We start from the raw sequence: 22,330 nt of genomic DNA, 5'->3' as shown, positions 1-22,330 counted from the left end.
GAAAAGGTTTTAGTTTTTCTCCACTGGGTATGATACTGGCTGTGGGATGTTCATAGAAGGCCTTTATTATGTTGAGATATATTCCCTCTAGACCCACTTTGCAGAGGATTTTTATCATAAATGGATGTTGTATTTTGTCAAAGGATGTGATGGCTTCACAGGTGAATTCTACCGAATATTTAAAGAAAAAAAAATTTTTCTCAAACTGTTCCAAAAAATAAAAGAGGACGAAAACTTCTATATTCATTCTGTGATGCCAGTATCACCCTAGTACCAAAATCAAGTAAAGACACCACAAAAAAACAAAACAAAAACAAAAAAACCCCTGAGAACTACAGGCCAATATCTCTGATGAATACGGATGCAGAAATCTTCAACAAAATATTAGCAAGCCGAATCCAACAATACATTAAAAAATCATATGCCACGATCAAGTGGGATTTATTCCTGGGATGCAAGGGAGGTTCAATATTTGCCAAATAATCAACATGATATGTCACATTAAAAGAAAAAGGATAAAAACCATATGATCATTTCAATAGGTGCATAATCATTTAATTTTTAATTTAATTTTGCTTTATATTTCTTTAATGGAAAATGTTAGTTACATTTAGGGAAAAATATAATTTTTTTAAAGTTGACTGATTTTGAGGAATTGAAAGTTTAGCAACTAATTTTTTTTCTGTACTTACAGTAACTTAGATTAAATGAATCAGACAAGCTGAAGAAAACTGGAAAATGAGAGACTGGTGATTTTTCAAGTCAAAGGCATATGGTACAGATCTTTGTCTGCAACAAAGACTAGATGAGGCAATTTTCTCTAATTGCAAAGTGAAATGCAGTAAAAACCACTGTTCTAGCAATAAAATTACCAAGTACATCACAGTTCCTTGATCTGGTTATTTATTTCATTCCCAAAATGCTGCTCATCATACATTGCACAGTATCTTAATGTAATATGAACACAGTTCCAGGTCATTTGTACAAATGTGGAAAATAAAATTCATTATTTTCCTTTTTGCTACTAGTATATTATACTCTCTCTTGGAACTGATGCTTTAAAAAATGGTAGACATGGGCCAGGTTGTAAGTGCATAAAAATATTTTGACTCTAAGCTAGGTAATTCCCCAAGTACTCGGAGTGATTTCAGTTGAGTTCTCTTAAACAGCACTGATTCAATTCTCAACAGACTGGCATCATAGAAATACCAGTCAATAGGAAATTTTTCCAAAAAACCTTCCAGATGATGATAAGATGATCTGTCTTGCATGTGGGTAGTTCAAGTTCTTTGTGTCTAATAAGGAGACACCATAAGTGGTTTTTTTTTGTTAAGAGCCAATGGAAGAATTTTTTTTTTTTTTACCTTTATAAAAACAGGTAATTCTGTTTATTTTCTAAACAGGGAAATATCAGGCCCATTTTGTTCCTACACTATATCCAACATGTGAGTTTTTAGTACTAGGTATAGTTCTAGGGTCCCAACATAACATTTATCCCTTTAGGTTTAATAACCAGTATCCTGGAGGGAAGAAAGTGGCACATACATGCAATCATTACAGGACTTGAAACTATTTGTTTTAAGAGGGTAATTTTTTAATCACTTTTAGGAAGTCATGAATAAGCCCTAAAAAAAAAAAAAAGTCTTTCAAAAAGTGTCAGGAATTAGAAGAGAACATATTAAAAACTGAGGAAAAATTGATTTTTTTATTCATTTGTTTCATTTCTCAAATATTTACTGAGTGCTGGCTAGATATCATGCTGTGTTATATAATAATATCTATCAAGTCTTTTTGTGAACTACTTCGTCTTCCCTTCAGGCTTCAACTGAAGCATCTTTTCCACAGAGAAAGCTTCCAAGAGTGGACCTTGTATTATTTGATCCCCTTGTTATATACCTCTGTATCTTTATGATGTTCATCTTTCCCAATTCTCTGTAAGTTTCTAGAGATTAGGAATCATTTCTGCACTGTTTATCAACCTACCTCCATCTACTATCTATTATTGATTTGCACATAGCAGTTACTGAGTAGTTTGATATATGCATCTTGCACAAATTTAAATAATGAAAAATACAATAATTACACATAAAATGGAAATTTGTTAAAATATATTCTCTGTTAGAGAAGCCCATGACTTGGATAAAACCTGGTACCTGTAAAAGTCATGAAAGTTTTCATGGGAAGGAGACAATAAGGTAAAATGTACTCTGTAAGGAAGATAACCAGGGCCAAGCAGATACACATACAGGCAGGTGAAAAGAAAAGAAAACAAAACAAAACATATAAGCAGTACAGCATGTTCGGGGAACTACAAACTATAGCACAGACTGTGAGGTATATAGAGTGCCAGGAAATGAAGCCAGGAAAGCAAAGTTGTCTAATGGTCAGGCAGCAGAGCCGACTACAGCTGCTGGATCAACCTTGAAGTTGATCACAGGTTCATATACTACATCGGTATGGAAACAATGAGTCAAATGGATTTCCGTACTTTAATATCCACAATGCAGCAGGCAGCATGAGAGCCATGCTTCTATCAGTTTCCCTTGTCACCAAGGCCCATGGGGAAGACATGAAGCAGGTCCTGGTGAATAATGTACACCCAGTGGGATCTACAGCACAGCTGAGGAAACCAAGCTTAGAAAACTCAATTTTATAAAGAGAAATCTGATCAACCTTTGCCTGGCAGGGAGGCAGTATCTTTATTATGCTGGTAAGGAAACATGTCTACTTTTTGACCAGGGTTTGCTATGCAAACCTCCTTGTGAATAAACTGTCACAAAACATGTAGAAATGTCTTGGAGAACTGCCTCCCAACAGTGGTGGCAACCTGTTTTTGAAAAGGCTTCCTTAATAATGCAGGCATTTTCATTTATATTTTTCTGTTGATGGGGAGATAATAAGGACATGCATATGAATGAATAATGAAATCATAGTTCTGTATGAGAGTAAAAATTAAAAAGCTAGTGTCAAGGATGATGAGTGAGAAGTTGCTTCATGCCTCAAATATCCAAATGCTATATGCCTAGGATATACAAACAACCTAGTTACCAGACATATCTTTTGAGATATATATACAGAAACTCTGAGCAGAATGTAAATTTATAGTTATGGCTAGAGTTCAAAACTTTTCTGTGTTTCTTTGGAATTTTGCCTGCATCAATTCACAACTTTGAATTACTCTTCACATTTTATAGCACATAAAACCTTTATGGCATATAATGTGACTCTTTTGTTAATCTAATTCATAATACCTTCCCAAAAGCCAGACTTTCTTTTTCCAACTTTCAGCACAGAGATTTTTTTCTCTCCTTGCAATGACTTATTTCAGAATGGTAACTTTGTAAGAAACAACAATTGTCTGTCTGTTACAAAGTTAAATTTCCCAGTTGCTTTATACTTAGATCTTTCTGTAGTAAAAATGTTCCCACAACGATTTTCTCTTTGAAACATTAATAAAGCTGAGGGATGATGTTAGGTATAAAAAATGAGAGCTGTAATCTCTGCTTTCTTGATAGGTACTACATTAAAATTAGTCATAAGTTTAATTCATGGAGCTGGTGGATATTTGAAGAAGACTGAGAATGAAGAATGGATCTAGTTTGCTCATTTGATGTTTACTGGGTGTTTTATATAGCCTAGGCCTTCTCTTATGTTTTTCTGGAATCATAAGAAAGCAATAACTCTTGGTGTATACCTTTAAGGAACTTTTAGCCTAGTGAGAAAAACAAATGGAAGAAACCCTATAATAAAGCATGGAAACTATTATAATAAGTTAAATCATGCAGCGGCATGAGGTTTACAAAGTTGTATCAGGGAAGCAGAATGAGAGCATGGTCTTGAGGCATACATAGAGATGAATAAAATAGAGTCTGGAAAGAATGACAGAAAGAATGGCACATCACTTTAAAGAAAATATATGAAAATATGTGTCACATTAAAAAAAAACTAGAATGTGTGTGAGGGAGTCATAGAAAAAGGACAGGGTATTTGGGGCAGGTCACAAAGGGTCTGGGTGCCTTACTGCAAAAGAGCTTAGATTTTATTTTTTATACATGACATAAACCAACAAGAAACTTTTCACCCCTGTTCTAAAGAGGGTAATTCAAAATTCATGCGGAAGCATACTAGGAGGAGACAACACTTGGTGCAAAGTAGGACTACAGTTGAAATTAGGGCATTCAAAATGTGAGAATGGTGGAAAAAAAAAAAAGAGAGAAGGGATTGAGATGTATTTCCAGAATTGATAATAATTGGTAATTGGGTGGTTGGGGTATGGGTATGGAAAACAGAAATAAATACCATGAAATTCAGAGCTTAAACTAGAAATATATTAGTATTTTTTAAAGACTGAGTATTAATTGGATAAGATAAAATAATATGAAAAAGGTGATTAAGAGGTCATCCAAATTGTCATCCACCCATCATGTATTCTATGAAGTAGAGAACTTTATATTAAACATATATGTGTATTAGTAAATTAATGGACTATATGAACCTAAAAAAAAGATATGGACACTCTAATTTATGTTTCTCTTTGCACTTAATCAATTTGGAAATCAACAAACTGGAGCATAAAAGGACTTGGCAGTTTTTCTAATAGTGTTGTGGGGCTAATTATCAGTGAAATCAATGTCCTGAATACCAGAAATATCCTATCTTGAAACTTTGCAAAAATAAAACAACAAATAAATCATGTGTTTATTTTCTTCCCTTGTGGAGTAGGGAATAATTGTTTGGTCAATATAATTGATATGTCATATTAATAATTAACATTCATTTTGAAATGTAGTACTAACAACCACATTTTCCCAATGCTGACACACTGCCTAGAAAATAGTGTGTCCTTATAAATATTGGCATGCATGCATATATTAAAGAACAACTCAGTTCTCCAAATGTTATCTTCGGGCTATATTATGGCTATAGAATTCTGAAATCTACACACTAGCCTTTAATAATTCAAGCTATCCTTGTGTTAACTATTTTAATAACATCATAAACTTCAAGCAGATATTAAGCTTATAATAATAATAAAAAAGTACTCAAAAGTGCTCAGTAACGTTTTTTCAGATTTCCATAGTTTTTATGTACCATCCTTTTTCCAAACTCTTCCAAGTTCCCATACGGGCGGGATACCATATTACATTTAGTAAATTTTAGTAATGCTACAAAACAGTTCACAGGGAAGATAGCTGATTCCCTGGAATCAGAGTCCTAAGTCTTGTGTCTTGAGGACTTCATCTGCATCTCTCAGAGATGCATATGCCTACTGTACATGTGTGAGAACATCATTTAATCACTAGAGATTTCTCTGAGTCAGACAGGCCACCTTTGGCAACCATACATTGTTTCTTGTAGGAAAAAAAATCTCCTTTCATTTTAAACCATGTAAAGCTGCAGGAGTAATCTAATTTCAGGGGTTTGTTCTTCAGATAGGAAAAAAATCCAGTAGGTGGTTTTGAAATCATATGGCAATTATTTTGTGAGACAATCAAATTGTTTCACAAATGTCATCTCATCAGCAGTCACATCATCTCATTGAGGTAAGTCAAAGAACAATTTATCTCTATTTTTAAAGGTAAAGAGAGATTAACTAAGTGACCCAGCTGGAGAGCTGGAAATAAACACTGTAGCACCAGCTCTGTATAAGAGCAATTGACAAATGACTACATGACAGATAGGTTGAAGAGTCTTAGTAGTTTATACAGTTTATTAAATTTATCCTGGCATCTCCACTTATAAGTATAAAATGGGCTTAAAATGAAATCTGAACTGAAGAGTTGGGTTTTGTTTTTTATTTTTGTTCAAGATAGTTTATTCTTACTCCTTTGTAAATTTCCTCTCCTCTGTAGATTTGACTAGACAGGAACATCAAGGTAACACTCTAAATCAATGAAATGGACAACATATGAACAGAAAATGTTCCCAGTGAAATTCAGTTTTATAGTAAACTTCATTGTTTGCTATATTAAAATATAATATTAAAAATGTCTTCATGTTGTATACCTTACACTTACACAATGTTATATATCAATTATATCTCAATAACGCTGGAAATAAAAAGAATGAGAAAGTTTTCTGATTTAAAAAAAAAAAAAAAACTTCAAGAGATGATGGCACTTTGCAGGCTGTTACTGGCTATTCCGTGGGGGCTGGGCAGCTGCAGTTGTGGAGTAATCATGGGCAAGAGACTTTAGGGTCTGCTCAAGGTTACCTAATAAATGCAAGAGCCACAGGAACTGAAATTTTTAACAACTTGGAATTACTAGGTCTCAATTCATTTATAATTATTGATGGAAATCAGATCAGCAGAGAAGATGCTGAAAACATTATTTTTTCCTATAAAACAGCAGTGTCAGCAAGAACTAAGCTCAAGTTGTGGAACTCTTGTAAGAATTAAATAACAATGTATCTATTAAGTTTGTGGAAGAGAGTTCAGAAAACCCAAGCAATGACCATTCTTTTTGCTGTAGGTTTAAACCTATTGTGCTTGCAACTAGGCTCCCTGAAAGTATACTATTACATTTAGCTGAAATCTTCTGGAATTCCCACATCCCCCTTTTAATGTGTAGGCTATATATGGCTGGTTGGCTATAGGAGGATCATTATAAAAGAACATCAAGTAATAGAATTTTACTCAGATAATGTATCAGGAGATCTACAACTAGATAAACCATTTCCTGAGTTGAGAGAACATTTACAGCCTTACGATTTGGATCATATTGGGAGGTGGGGGGAAGGCCCATAGCCATACTCCATTGATTGCTATAGCTAAATATTTAGCACAGTAGAATAATGGAACAAATGGATGACCACCTAAAATGTGTAAAGAAAAAGAGAACCTCAGAGATTTGATTAGACAAAGGATTCTAAAGAATGATACTGGGGCTCCATAAGATGACGATAATTTTTAAGAAGCTTTTAAAAATATAAACACAGCAATAAATACAATTCAGATCCCAATCAATACTAAAGATATAATTAATGATGATTGTTGCATAAATATCAATAAACAGACTCCATCTGTTTGGATTTTAGCTTATACCTGAAAGGGCTTTGTGGCCAAAGAGGACCAAGGATACTTACCTGTTTGAGGCACAATTCCCTATACAACTGCAGATTAGGGTGCACCCATAAAACTGCAAACCACTTACTATTAAAGCAAACAAAGATGCTTCTGCTGTGGTAATCATATTGACAAAATGCTGCAGTCCACAGGCCAGGCAAGAGACGCCATTACAAAGTAAGAATTAAAATTATTCTGCAGCAATCCCTCATTTCTTCGAGTTTTAAGATATACATCCTTAACTAAAGAATATGGTTTGAACATCATTAACGAGGATGAAATTATTTCCAGTTTGGACATTCCAGATAATGGGACTGTGTTGTACTTAATCGTATGGGCTGTTAAAATATTTCATTAACAACATGGCAGACAACCAGGGGTACTTAAACTATCAGACTGAAGAACAACTTCCTTTAGGAATACAGGTATTCCATTTCACCTGTAATGGTAAAAGATGATTATGATTACAAATTTTGCTAATGGGGAGCTGTTGAGTCACACATGATGACTGCATTCTTTGGAAGAGCTGCTGCCCAAGAGTTTAATCACAATTACCACTAAACCCTGTAAATTTAATAACACAATTATGTCAGCATGTCACAAACTTCAGCATCCTTCTGTTTATAAAATAAGCACCCTATGTAGTGTGCTTATGACTGAAACTGTAATTGTCTTCAGATTATGCTCTAGTCCATAAAAGTCTCCTAAGGGAGAGCTGTTAAATTGTTGTTTCCTTAATAAACATTTTTCTCATTTACAAAAGGAAATATGTCTTTCAAGTGATTCTGCCATCTAATGACACAGAAGAAAACTGGTACTGTCTTATACTCTTTATTATATCTGGGTAAACAGTTTGGATGAAAACCCAAAGCCCATTTTCCCCACAGGGGAATTCAATAATTGTGGATGGAGGAGGAGAAACAATCACTTTCCCTTCTTGAATCACTCTGTTTCACTTGACTTTCTGGATCCCACCCTGACTAGATTTTCGTCCTACACGTTGACTGTTACTACTCAGAGTCCTTGGCAAGTTCTTCCTCACATCCTTGATATCAAAAAATTAGAGTGCTCTGGGGTTTCATTCTTTTTTTCTTCTTCTGGGGCTTCATTCTTAAACACTTCTCTATCTTCTACCAACATGTATGTTTTGGGTGATGGAATCCAATTGCTTTACTTTGAGTATCACCTCTGAAAGAATAAATCCAGGTGTACACTTTAAGCCCATTTCTCCTTCCTACACTGTAGACACACTATGTAACTGCCTACATGTGGTAGTGGTAGTTTTGTACTGTGTCAATTTGGCTAATCTGGGTTAGTATTTACAAGTTAGGGTTGATGACAAGGGGAGAAAATGAGATGTGGAGGCAAAGCAATGGCCACCAAGCAGGCCTGGTGCTGCTCACACACATTTTTGCTGATCTCGCTCACTTTGTTAATGAGGAAAGTCACAGCATCCATCTTTTCTAGCTGTTACATTTTCTCTTTTCAACTTCTCTGGTTTGTGACAGAGCACATCGTGTTCTCTATAGTGAAGTGATCTGACTTCTCCAAGCAAACTTCATCAGTGAGATAAGAGGGAGTAAGAGAGAGACACACGTTCCAGTTTGTTCTCACAGGTTCCATTTTGCCATTGTACATTTTTCCATATTGTTTTGGGGTTTGTTTTATACTGATAATTCTGTTTCACTGTCTGTTTTCTCCAAAACTGCCAACGCTGCTTTTGAAGAGTGATTTCAGGACAACCACCACCACATACAAAAAGTACAGCTTTCACAAAAAAATTCTTCATCAGATGAGTTCCAATAATTTTGGAAATCTAATCTCTATAATAAACCCTTTCTTCCATACCATTCTTACTGGTTCTGATTCCCTAACTGAATCCTACATGATGTGCTACTTGACACTCAATACCTACTTGATGAGGGAGCAGAAGGCAAGTGAGGACAAAGCAGAAGAAGGCACCCTACACCCCCCCCCCATGTAATATATGTGACATTCCTCAGGCACTCCTGGTGGCCCTAAAGGAAAAACAAATGGTTAACTGATAGAGATCAAAGTCTTGGCAGGACAGAAGTCTCCCTCAGTTTACAAATGTCCTAGTGATTTACAAGGAAGAAGCTTTCTTATCAACAGCCTAATTTCCAGAGACCCATAACTCAGTTCCCGAAGCCCTGACATCACCCTCCCCTCCATAAAATTAAGGGAGGCTGAGGCAGAAGGAAATGTAAATAAAACTGAATTTCTTCTAAACCTAAAGCCCATTGACAAGGATATATGATAGGAGGAATGGAACATTCCTCCAGGAAACTCCCAACTGTCTTCATGTTAGTGCCTCATTAGAGGGGAAAACAGCCTTGGCTTGACAATAACCAGGCCTCTAGTATCCTGAGAGTCTTTAGCATATGACAGTCCTTCTGGACACCCCCTTCATCCTCACCTCCCCAACTCCTGAGTATATAATCAGCCACTCCTCAAGACCACAGTGCAGCAGCTCTTTCTGCCCACGGGTCCTGTCCCCGTGCTTTAATAAAATCACCTTTTTGCACCAGAGACGTCTTAAGAATTCTTTCTTGGTTGTCGGCTCTGGACTTCACTTATATTCTAAAACTTCATCATACTTGGCTTCTCAATGCAGTATATCCACAACTGAAATCCTGACATCCTTTCTACCACAAACTTAGGCTTCCTACATCTTCTCCAACATATTTATAACAACTTTTTCCTTCTTCCTATTAAAGCCAAAAATGCTGGAGTCATTCCCAATACCTCTCTTTCCCTCACACTAATATCCTGTATTTCAGGAAATACTCTCAGTTCTATTTTTTAAAATATATCAAGAATCCAACCTCTTACCATCCCCTACATGGTGCCTCATTCTGTCTCAAATAAATCATGACTCACTGGAATAATTATATCAGCCTCCTGATTTGTCTTCCAGCTTCTATCCCTGCTCCTAAATTTATTCCCAACCCACTAGACAGAGTGAGTCTGTTAGAAAATAAATAAGATAATGTCACTTCTTTGTTCAGAACCTCCCAAGTCTTCCGACCTCACTTAGAATAAAAGCCAAAATCTTTACTCTGATTCAAAAGGCTCTGGTGCCACCATATTTTGCTCATCTTATTATTCCTTATTTTTCCCTCTAGTTCACCTCTTCTGTCAATATTGACCTTCTCCTCACACCAGGCATTCTCCTGCTTCAGGCTGTTTTATGCTTGCTTTTCCCTCTGCCAGGAAGGCTTTTTTACAACCACATGACTTGTCAGTCCCTTCCCTTCAGACTTTATTTCTTCTTGAAACCTTCCAGAACAACTACTTTAAAATTTCAACCCTGACTCTCTTACAAAATATCTTCCTTCCCTGCTATATATTTCTGTTCTCAGCACTTAATACTAATTAAGATACCACACATATATTTTACTTATTTATTTAATGTGTCTCTACTACATTGCAAATTTGATGAGGGTAAAGATATTGGTTGTTCTGTCCAGTAGGGTAACCTACATCCACAGTACATGGTCTGCCCTCAATAAATATTGCTGGATGAATGAAGGAATATTAGTGTTAGAATTAATACAGTAGCCTAAATCCATTAGATCCCGAAAAAAATGGCTGCTGCCATGGCATAGCTCCATGAAAAGCCCTCTCATTTTCTTTCTCATGTTGAATTACATACAATTTCTAAGATTTTTACTCCTTTTGTTTTATATAAATAGAACTTAATATGGTTCAACCTATATGTAAAATGAAATCCTAAAAAATGCACAGCGATCTGGTTAAATCTCCTATGAATAATACTGCTCAGTTGTTTTGTTCTCAATGTTGATTGTTTTTCACTTCTGATAGTTTACAAATATAGTTCCCAAGTTTTAAAATCTACATAAAAAAGCTAAAGTCAGGTATCAGTGGTTATCAGTTACTTAATGATAAATGGGTTGCCAATTACTCAGAACCCAACCACTTGTGATTCAGCAGCACCTCTGCAATTGAATGCAGGCTAAATGCTGGTATTGATATTGCTATCTTAGGGGTACAAAGCTTAACTCTGGCATCCATGTGCTCTTTCAGCATCATGAAAAGTGACCATTAAATATCTATTTTTTTCTACTGTAGAAACATAAAAAGAAAAGTCAATATCAACTACTTAAGATTTTGAAATATCGAATCAGTTCTCATTTTCACTTATAATTCACTTTTAAGTACTTGTCCATTGAGCGGATAAGATTATTTAATATTGAACAAAACTCTAGTGTGTCTCTTTCATAGGATAAAAAAGAAAATAAGGAGTTAGCTACTTTATTTACCCTTCTATGAACAATGATTACCAGGGTATTTGATACTCATTTAAAATATCTTTAAAATTTAAAATCTAAAACCCACCCAGGGGCGCCTGGGTGGCTCAGTCATTAAGCATCTGCCTTCAGCTCAGGTCATGATCTTAGGGTCCTGGGATGGAGCCCATCGGGCTCCCTGCTCGGCAGGAAGCCTGCTTCTCGCTCTCCCACTCCCCCTGCTTGTGTTACCTCTCTCACTGTGTCTCTCTCTGTCAAATAAATAAATAAAATCTTAAAAAATAAAAAAAAAAATAAATAAAATATCTTTAAAATACACTAATAGTCACACTTACATCTTTTCCATTATTTATTTTCAATCTACCTTAACAATAAAATGTGGCCATTATACCCGTTCTATTTCTGCAAGGGTAGAAAAAACCCTCAAGTAAGATAAAAATTATTAAAAAAAAAAAAAAGAAAGAAATCACTCATAGAAATCAATGAGGTATGAGAAAGAAGGTAAAATGTCCTTCCTTGTAAGATGGGACAGCAGTTCCAGATGGGATACTGAACTGGCAATGGAAAACAAATGAATTAAAAAAAAAAAAAAAAGAAGCAACATATTGATCTTCTGTGATGTGGTAAGCCAAGTCTTAGTTTTTTTCCCTAGCCAACCTATTAGGTAAGTTTTTCTATCACTGCATTTACTCTGCATTATCATATTGTAAGGTCAAATCTGAAAGAAAATAATGTTCTTTCAGGTTTTAGCTATTATAGTCTATGGTGCTTAGACATTTCATAAAAATTCAGGGGCGCATGGGTGGCTCAGTCGTTAAGCGTCTGCCTTTGGCTCAGGTCATGATCCCAGGGTCCTGGGATCGAGCCCCGTATCGGGCTCCCTGCTCGGCAGGAAGCCTGCTTCTCCCTATCCCACTCCCCCTGCTTGTGTTCCCTCTCTCACTGTGTCTCTGTCAAATAAATAAAATCTTAAAAAAAAAAATGTTTAAATTCATAATTTGGTTTCTATATATATTAAAAATAAATTAAAGTTTTATATTCTTTCTTTAGCTTTAGAGGAGAGAGAGTCTCATGTTAAAATATTCCTGTTGATAGAGATCCTCCTGAGAATATTTATCAAGTAGAAAGTTATCTATATAATTGTAGGGACTCATCACACATTAAATACGACTTTGAACATTAATACAGTAAGCATATGCTTTTATGTTTTAAAAATTATGTTATGTATTGGTTATACCATAGCTGTAATAATAAAGTCCACTACTCTAACACATGTCTATCTCCTAAGATAAAATATTTTTCTTACATGTACCGTTGACAGTGATTTGTGTTACACAGTGTGGTGATATGACAAAGTAGCAGTTTAGTAATGCAGATTTTCAAATTCTTGTTATATGGTAGTGAAAACCAACTTATAATGGAAACTCAGGCAAATTTCAAGTTAATACATAAGCCATGTAAATTAGATCCTGACATGGTTACTTTATAGTGATTCTAAATAAAATAATATTTTGTGATTTGAACAGTGTGTTTTAAAACTTATCATCTGGTAGGAGAACGTGGTATTGGAATTTAGACATCTGCACTTAGGTTAGTGTTCTAGTTCTGAAAATTTACAGACTGGCTATTCCTAACAAAAGAACTTAAAATTTCTTAGCCTCATAGTATTAGATAAGGGGTAATGGATCTGCCAGTATTGGTTATTGTTGGTACTGGAATTTACGAACCTTAAGAGTAAAGTAAATTGCACATATAGTAAAAAGCATTTTGATAATCCACAGTGGACACAGCTGTGACCTTTTCAGGGATATAAATTATACTTTTCCTTTCTACACTCAAATGTAATTTGAAGTAGTTGGGCTCAAGGATATTGCAAAAGTACCTGAATTATTTGAAACTGAGTATGTGTGAATGTGATTTGCAAATGGCAAAGGGCTAAAATCTCCATATTATGTGTTTTTACTATTAATACCTCGATAACCTGAGCTTTAGAGCTCTTTCAACAGTATGATAATGTAATATCCCAGTTTCTGCTAAAACCTTTCCTAAAGTATTTCTGGTGTAACTTAAGTTCCATTTTATTTCTCCTCTGACCTCATCTCCATCTTGCAGGGTTACCACTGTGACCACTGGGCTCTACAGTCTTCAGCCAGTGTCAACATGTGAAGGGATCCATAACTAGAACATGTCCTGGTTTAAGTGTCCTCAGAAGAAGTCTTCAGTCATTATCTAAGAGAAGTTGGTATATAAGTACTCCAGCTTTCCTATCCCTATTCTTCACTTACTAAAATTTTAAACTCTGTTGAAGACACTTCTAGAAATTCTTTCATCAATACCTTTGAGGAAATGGGTAGTATGCTGATTCAGCAGAAACAGCATTCCCTTGGGATACATGAACTCTTAGAGAATATTGCATCATAAATGAGTCCTTTTCACAAATTCAAATGTTGAAGCCAGACAAATTAAAAACAGAAACAAAACCAGATTTCATAATGTAGCATGAAACAAAGAAATGTTATTAAGTTTTTTTCTTTGAAGCTCAAAGCTTTATTTACTTTGAAGCTCAAAGTAGTGCCTACTCCACGCTTTTGTGACAAATCATTTTCATTCTGGTGGCAAATGCAGACACAACTCACAATAGTCTTTCTGTGATACTTTAGACACTAACACTCTAACCATAAAATAAGTGCAAACAAAGCAAAAAAATTCCATGTATAGAACTGTCTTTCCAGGGCAGAGTTTGGGGAAGCATTTTAAGAAAAGCAAAGTTGACTTCAAATAGAAAATACTTTCTAGAAGATACTGCATTTTTTATTTCTCTTATGCATTGGAAACATCTCAACTGGGCCCTTAGCAAAATTTACATGCAATGCACATCTGTCTAAAATCACAGAGAAAAGTCTTGTCAGATGCTACTCATTCTCCTAGCATGAGCAGTGAATTGGAGATCACTGAGAAGATGATGAGGAAAGCAAATGACACATTAGTTTGCTTAGAGTCACTGCTGGGTTGAATGTGAATGTAACATGGATAGGTTGAACATGTATGCACTTCATCCCTGACTATTCAGTACCCCCGGCCTGAATCGTTGTCCTTCACCTCATCCATTCAGCAGATACTGATGTAACATAACGTCACAGACCTGGATGGTTCTATTAACTCAACTGAATTTGAAGTTAGTGTGCCACAAACATCAGAATATAATATAATGTGACACAAGGTCAGGAATACTAGCTCTGTTTGTTGTGTAAGACAGGGGGGTGCCCAAAGCTCCCTCAAAAGGATTTTCAAATACTTTCTGGAAAGTCTGCAGTAGGGGGAATGATTTTAGCCTTATTACCTTCAGGGCTTCAGATGTGTTGGGGGAGAGGGTTGGGGCAGAAGAACTGAACTGTGATAAATTATCTTCTTCCTTCTAAAAAAAAGGAGGGGGGAAGGATAGGAAGGGATGGGAGAAAAAAGTATGAGACAAAAGAAAGGAAAATATATGATGCTCTGAAGTGGAATCAAAGACACCAAAAATCTATACATCTCCCCTCCTCATTACCATGGTTTCTAGCCTTGTTGTTTATTAGCTAAATTAATTAGACACTGAGAGACTGATTATACAAATGGACAAGGGCCAGACCATATATAAACACAGAACTTGCAACCTGTGGCAACCAGCCCGGGAAGTCAAACCACAATCTTTGCAACAATCCACCCCAAATGGGCTAAACTTAGTCAATAACTGGCAGCTTTCCTAATATCTGCCCCTGCTCCAACTTAGGATGACACCAAATGTGTGCCATTAGACAATTAGATAGGATGCCCCACATCTAGTCAGTCAGCCTTCAGCTTCATCATATAAGCAACCTCCCATCGAGGCATACCTGAAGCCCTCCCTTTATGTTTTACACTTATATAAAGCTTCTCAACTCCCCTGCCTGCCTTTAAGTCTCTGCCAAGTCATGGCAGTTAATTCCCTTGTTTAAGCAAACTGAATAGCTTTTGTTTGTTTGCATTTGGGTGGTATCCATTTATTTCCACAACAAATTTATTGAAAACTCTCCTTGATTGAACCAATCAGTCAACAAGATTTTACCAGTGCCTAAGATAATTTGTAAGGGAACATTAAATTTCACGAATTCTTCTGAAACAAAGTTTAAGAAAGTTTTACTTTGGGATACTAAGTCCTACTGCCAGACTCTATGCTAATTATTTCATATTATGAAATCTCTAGAAGATAAATATTACTCTACTGTATGGATGAGGAAACTGAGACTTAGAATGCTAAGTAACTTTACTATAATTGGTCACACACACAAAAAAGCTGGGATTTAGCAGAACTAATATTTGAACACAGTTCCATCTGACTCTAGAGCCAAGATCTAAATTACTCCAAGAAGGCAATACTGTGCAGTGTTTAAGAGATTAACTCTGGAATCAGACTGCCTAGATTGAATTCACTAGCTGTAGACACTTGCACGAGTTGCTTCTCCTTTCTGTCTGCCAGTTTTCTCTTCCGTAAAATAATTTCTAACGTAGAGGAATGTTATGATAAGGTAGTTATTGCATATAAAGCACTTAGAATAGTACCTGGTGGTACAGAGTACTCAATTTGTGTTAGTCATTGTGAAGAAGGAGAAGGAATCTGAGGAGGATGAGGAAGAGAGCAAGAAAAAAATATGTTCTGCTTTCATCCTTTTCTCATGGGTAAAACTTCTACTTTTTGATGCTACTTGTATCCCAGATCAAAAATAGATTGCTTTAAAAAAAAGTCTTAGAAAGGGCTATATGGTAGCCTCAGCCAAAATAAGCTTAACTTGATTTCTGTTTCATGCACTAGTCATAATGCTTCCACCACCCCTGATCACTAACTTCAGTGTTGTTTTCATGGGAAATGTGTCCTGAGGTCTCTCACTCCCATTCCCCCAGCTCTAGGGAATCTCTTTGCCTCTCCTAGAGGGATAGGGATGGAGTTCGGAGAATCTCACCCAGTGTAGGTACAACAGTTCTTCATATACTTGAACAACTTGTTAAAAGGGTAAAGGGAAAGCTGTGCCTTTTATCCTAATCCTCTAAATTAATTCTCCCTTTTGTATTCTGCTAGGATTGCCCACAGGGTAGATGAACATTTAGAAGCATCTCCCCTAGTGCACTGTCTGGTTTCAATTCTTTGAAAGTCTCTCAACTTAAAATAAGAAGCTTTGAGCTTCAAAGAAAGAAACTAGCAAAATTGACTTCTCAAAATGTGTTTTCTTTTGAAACCCCTCTGTGTTTCAGATAGCAATACTGTCAAGAAAAAAATGACTTAAAAATATATTTTGAATTGTTATGGCTTATCATATTTGGAAAATTAGTCCTTTTATTTTTATCTCTCTTACTTTGCGTTGATCTTAATACCATTTCAGAGATCACTCGGGATTTTCCTACCCAAATAATGAAGACTTTAAAATATCTTTAAAGAAACAAAAGAGAAAATGTATAATTTAGTAGCATGTTTTAAATTTTAATCCAAAACCCTCCTTAATGTCTTGCCAGCAGAAGTTTTAACAGGCCTTAGTCAATAAATAGAACTCATGACTGGTATCAGTTGTTTTGTAGATTTCCTGTGATAAATCCTGAGAATGGTTGTTTCCTTGACAATGTGAAATTAAAACACTGGTGAACAATTTTTTTTTTTTCTCATGTGATAAAAACTGTCTATGAACAGACAGGAAGCATCTTCACTGTATATAGAGAGACTAATTGGAAAAAGAAAGGACTTTGAGGACTGAATTTTGGCTATGTTGCTTGCTTGCTTTGTGACCTTGAGGAAAATATTTAAACCTCCTTATTTTATGGGCGCCCGGGTGGCTCAGTTAAGGGGCTGCCTTCCGCTCAGGTAATGATCTTGGGGGTCCTGGGATGGAGCACCGCATTGGGTTCCCTGCTCAGCGGGGAGTCTGCTTCTACCCTGCGCCTTTGCCCCTCCCTCCCCCCGCTTGTGCTCACTTGAGAGTTCTCTCACTCTCTCTCAAATAAATAAATAAAATCTTTAAAAATAAATAAATAAACTTCCTCATTTTAAATGGAGGAAAGTCATAATTAACTTGAAATATTGCTTTTAGGGATATATAAGGTACATACCACACTCATACAGTGTATACCAAACATAAGTTATCTAAGATAAAATTACCACCATCCTTCTCTTTATTGTCATCACCAGCAACTCTGGTTTCTAGAATGTTTAATTGCCTTGGATTAACAAATCTAATTATAAATATTGAGACAAACCAGGTTCAAGTTAGACTGAAGAATTAGGCATTGCCGATAAACAGAACACTTCTGTTAACTTGCATTAGAGATAACTAGTCAGAGAAAATGAATTAATATTTGTAAAGTTCATCTGTCAGGAAGTGCCATGATGTGTTTTGGGATACTTTAGCTCTTCCAACAGCTCTGTGTTGATCCCCAACTCCCCAAATAAATATACAGTCTATAGAGTAGCAACAGTTTTAAGAAACAATGCATATCCCACCTTCCAGTGAGAGTCCATACCATCAGATACCAAACATTTATCCACATTATTTAGTTTAATTCTTGCAACACTTTCGTTAAGTAGACAATATTTTACTTACAGAAGAGAAAATGACATTCAAAGAAAATTACTAATTTGCCAATAGCTATTAAATTCAAAGGGGACAGAGAATGCCATAGACAAATCCAAGATAAGCACACACAAAAATTATACACACACACACACACACACACATATGTATAACTACAATGTAATAATACTAGTTTTTCAGTGACATAATCAGAAAGTCTAAGTAAAAATGTTTACTAGATCATGGGCTACAATAAAGGTCCTCCTAAACTAAAATGAAAATTTGGAATCCTTAATATTCTACTATAAAATTTAGTATTTGCTAGACACTGTTAGGTTTGTTCAACCTATCCATTAATTCATTTCTCACAACTTCCCCATAATATTATATTGTTGTTATCCCTACTTTATTCATCATGAATAAATTGAGGCAGAGAAAAAAAAAATTGCCCAAAGGAAGACAGCTAGTAAATGATGGAGCCTAATTTGAACATAAATGATCAAATTCATCCTGAAACCCTATCTACCAAACATGCTGCTTCCAAACATGTCCTTGATTCCAGAATAATAGTTTGCCTTAAAGGATAAAACATGAATATGTAGATTGTTTCAGCTGTTTTGTGAATGGGACTTCTATCTGCCTGTGTATCTTCACAATCCATTAATTTGAGCTTTCCTAGATAAGTAACCAACAAACTATTATCATCTAAAATATGACAAATAAGGAGCAGTATCAATTTGAACATAAGCAAATCTAACCCCTCATATCTCACCAATGCCTGGTCACAGACATTCCAATTAGGGCTGGCTTGTGTTGTACGTATATCTATCTCCCCTTTGCAATAGATTTGGCATTATTTTTTTTCTGTCCTTTATTCTTTCATAGCACATACAAACACAGACACTCAACACATGTATATACACACTCACAGTGTTTATTATCCCAAAATCAAATTACAATTGTAGTTTATGTTACTTTTACAAATAATTGATCAAATCAATTTTAAAAGTACAATGCTCATTGGTTGTGTTACAATAAAGAATATATCTGGATTTTGTCCTGTGTTCCTGACACTAAACTTTAAAAACTCCTGTAATTTCCTGAATGATAAGAGTATCTTTTGTCATTCATAATGAGCCCCTTTCACCACTCCTGATTAGGTGTTTCATGGTGGTCCCTTAGCTTCAAGAGAGTATATGGCCAGGTAAGTGATTAGAGAGCTAGAACTTTAAGCAACAACCCTTTCCTCCACTCCTACGGGAGGTGACAAGGGCTAGAGACTAAGTTCAATCACATGATCCCATAATGATACCTCAGTAAAACTCTGGACATTCAAAACTCATGAGGCATCTTAACCAACTGAGCCCAAAAGGCATCAAAACTCAAAAGGCGGGCGCCTGGGTGGCTCAGTCGTTAAGCGTCTGCCTTCGGCTCAGGTCATGATCCCAGGGTCCTGGGATCGAGTCCCACATCAGGTTCCCTCCTCGGCGGGAAGCCTGCTCTCCCTCTCCCACTCCCGCTGCTTGTGTTCCTGCTCTCGCTATCTCTGTCTCTGTCAAATAAATTAAAAAAAAAAAAAAAAAACCTCAAAAGGCATCATGAATGTGTAAGGAGGGTGACAGACCCTGGCATGGGAGCTCAGCATCTAGAATTCTCTCAGATCTAGCCCTAAGTGTCTCTTCCATTCAGCTGTTCCTAAGTCATATCCTTTATAATAAAACTGAAATTGTAAGTACAATTTTCCTGAGTTTTGTGTCATTCTAGCATATTATTGAAACTGGTGGGATCACAGGAAGCCCCAAATTTATAGTGAGTTGGTCAGAAGTGCAGGTGGCCCTGAGACTTGTGGCTGGTATCTGAGGTGAGGACAGTCTCATGGAAGACTTGACCCTTTAAACCTGTGGAATCTGACATCAGCTCTTAGCAGCTATTGTCATAACTGAATTGAACTTCAGGATACCAGTTGGTGTCGGAAAGAACTGTTGTCAAAGCAACAGTTAATAATAAAATAATAAAAAGTCTGAGTGTCAGAGAACCTAACAAAAGGAAAACATTTGAATCAGGTTACTCAAAAAGACAAATCAATATGATTTTGTAAAAATGCAACTTGCATCCCATGTATCTTTTGTCTAAGGTTTTGACACTAAAACTTTTATCCCTAAAAATTCTGACTCTAGTCATCAACCTCATTCAGCAGCCTTGATTCCAAATGAACTGCGATTATTTCCAAAAACAAACTTTTACTTTAAATATAAAATTGTGCCATATTTGAGAATATTCAAAATAATGTGCTTAAGGAAAAGGTGGAGTTTGTGGAAGGAAATAAACCTCCTAAGCATCTCTAACTAGCAAAAAACGGAGAATGGATTGTTAACCACTCACAGATAATGAGAATAAGGCCACAGTTACTACATGCCAATGCTCCCTGGAGCTGCTGTGGTTGTGCTAGCATGCAGAGAACATACAGAGAGGTTGAGCCTCTTGGCGGAGGTAATGGAGGTAAGGGGTAACAGCAGTTACAATGAGTTCCTTTACTCTCAATGTAATCTAGTTCACTGTATTTTTCATGTCTCCCTAATCTCAAAGTTCTACATCTAAATTATATAAGCTACTGTACAAGTATAGGAGGAAGATGGCAACCTGCTCAGATACTTGATGGAGCAGCACCCTATAGTTCTAGAAAGCACTCAGGGTTCAGACTCAGAAGATGTAGTTTCAAGTCACTACCACTTGTTAGTGAAATATATGCTAAGTCACTTAAATTCTCTAAGACTCAAATTTCTGATTGATAAAATGGGGGCAATAAATTATACTTCACAGGGTTTTAAAAGAATTAAATGTAGTAAGCTCATGAAAGTAACCTGAAATATAAAGCTCTCTATACAATTCTGACACTTGTTATTTTTTATTTTCCTCTTATTCACAAAGCTTATTTTTTTTTAAAGATTTTATTTATTTATTGGAGAGATACAGAGAGAGAGCTAGAGAGCACAAGTGAGGGAGAAGGAGAAGCAGGCTCCCCACAGAGCAGGGAGCCCGATGTGGGGCTCGATCCCAGGACCCTGGGATCATGACCTGAGCCAAAGGCAGACGCTCAACGACTGAGCCACCCAGGTGCCCACACAAAGCTTATATTTTTTATGATTACATATCACATACAGTCAGAGAATAATTAATAACCTTCCCAGGTGTAAAAACAAATATTATATCCCTGACTTAGTACCAATTTTCAGAAGAACAAAGTCAGAATAAAACACAAATAAAGAGGAGAAAAATATCCCCATAATATCTGATGATCTGAGGTCACCAGAGATAATATTAATAGTAAAAATAGTAAAGAAAAAAGGTAAGAAATTTAATAGTAAAAAAGTAAAATAGTAATATTCCATTCATAATTGTACTTTTTAATTAATTTTTTTGATGTAGCGTTCCATGATTCATTGTTTGCGTATAACACCCAGTGCTCCATTCAATACGTGCCCTCTTTAATATCCATCACCAGGCTAACCCATCCCCCCCGTAACTGAATTTTTTTTTAATCATTAAACTGTGTATACTGTCTCCGTATCACCATATTTATTCCATGTTAGTGCTCCAGAATCAAAACATATAAGCTATCATTTACAAAAAAGGAGCACTCTCGAGAGTAAATTAGGCTAGGAATTCAAATAATTGAATTTCAGCACTACTTTTGGGATTAGCACTGGAAATTCTCCACTGCCAATTATCCAACTAAAATATGACATAATTATCCATGGGCAAATGATCTCAAACCCATTAAACATTTAAAATTCTGTGATATTTGGGAAAAAAATAAAATTCTGTGATATTTAGAATTTGCTTCTAGAATCTAAATAATCACAACATTAGTATAATTGGCATATTTATTCCCCCATTTAACAGCATAACATCATATATTACTTTAGTTAACATCTGCTTTCATATCCATACTTTTTGATCCTTGAAATAAAGCCAGTGAGAAAAGTGGGACAAAGAATATTATTCTCATCTTATAAATGAGTGAAGTAAAAGCTAACACAGAAACAGGTTACTTTGTATAAATCATAGCACTCTAAATTGTTTTGACTCTATACCAGTTTATAGAGTTATATGCCCTTCTTCATTCCAAAAGGATATCAAAATGTATGTGTTCAAGTGAGTATAACAAAATATTCAGGAGTCCAACGTTGAGGTTTTGATTTTCACTAAATCTGGAAATTTCTTTTGACTTCTCTACTGTGGACTCCAATCCCAACTATTCTGAATAAAAAAATTATTGGGTGCCATCAAGATCATGTGAATTTCTGAAGATGAGTAAGTGCACCCTCATCACTCACTTTTGGAAACTACTCTCCAGAAGCACATCTTGGTCAGTTAGAAGAGTCATCTGTGCATGTATG

General features: G+C 35.8%; 1 pseudogene; it reads left to right on the top strand.

Annotated features, from left to right (window-relative positions):
• Positions 1 to 2,296: 2,296 nt before the first annotated feature.
• LOC110575708 lies at positions 2,297 to 7,627 on the top strand (annotated as a pseudogene).
• The last annotated feature ends 14,703 nt before the right edge of the window (positions 7,628 to 22,330 follow it).

This window comes from Neomonachus schauinslandi, chromosome 11 (genome assembly GCF_002201575.2).
Source record: "Neomonachus schauinslandi chromosome 11, ASM220157v2, whole genome shotgun sequence".
NCBI lineage: Eukaryota > Metazoa > Chordata > Mammalia > Carnivora > Phocidae > Neomonachus > Neomonachus schauinslandi.
This window is presented reverse-complemented; position numbering and strand designations above follow the sequence as displayed.